The sequence below is a fragment of the Meleagris gallopavo genome, chromosome 20 (genome assembly GCF_000146605.3).
Source record: "Meleagris gallopavo isolate NT-WF06-2002-E0010 breed Aviagen turkey brand Nicholas breeding stock chromosome 20, Turkey_5.1, whole genome shotgun sequence".
In the NCBI taxonomy this organism is placed as follows: Eukaryota; Metazoa; Chordata; class Aves; order Galliformes; family Phasianidae; genus Meleagris; species Meleagris gallopavo.
This window is the reverse complement of record NC_015030.2, coordinates 231,348-231,896: the sequence shown is the minus strand read 5'-3', so window position 1 is coordinate 231,896 and position 549 is coordinate 231,348. Positions and strand designations below refer to the sequence as shown.

The 549-nt window shown below is 52.3% G+C and overlaps 1 protein-coding gene across 1 annotated transcript in view; it reads left to right on the top strand.

The window, feature by feature from the left end:
* Window positions 1–549, top strand: part of LOC104913726 (myosin-7-like) — a 448,286-nt gene that overhangs the window by 271,857 nt on the left and 175,880 nt on the right. The gene's annotated exons all lie outside the window — the stretch shown is intronic.

Below are 549 nucleotides of genomic sequence, written 5' to 3'. Positions count from 1 at the left end.
GACGACCCTCTGCGCTCTGCCAGTCAGCCAGTTCTCAACTCACCTCACTGTCCACTCATCTATCCCACACTTCCTCAGCTTTGTTATAAGGATGTCATGGGAGACAGTATCAAACGCCTTTCTAAAATCAAGGTAGATTACATCTACCGCTCTTCCCCCATCCACCCAGCATGTGACAGCATCATAGAAGGCCACCAGTTTGGTCGAGCACGACCTCCCCTTGGTGAACCCATGCTGACTACTCCTGATAACCTCCTTTTCTCCCAGTTGTCTGGAGATGGTATCCAGCACAAGCTGTTCCATCACCTTTCCAGGGACAGAGGTGAGGCTGACAGGCCTATAATTACCCAGATCTTCCTTCTTGCTCTTTTTGAAGACCGGAGTGACATTGGCTATCCTCCAGTCTTCAGGGACCTCCCCTGCTGTCCAAGACCTCTCAAAAATGATGGAGAGCGGTTCGGCAATGACCTCTGCCAGCTCCCTCAGCACACGTGGATGCACCCCATCAGGTCCCATGGACTTGTGGACCTTAGTACTGCCTAGGCGCTC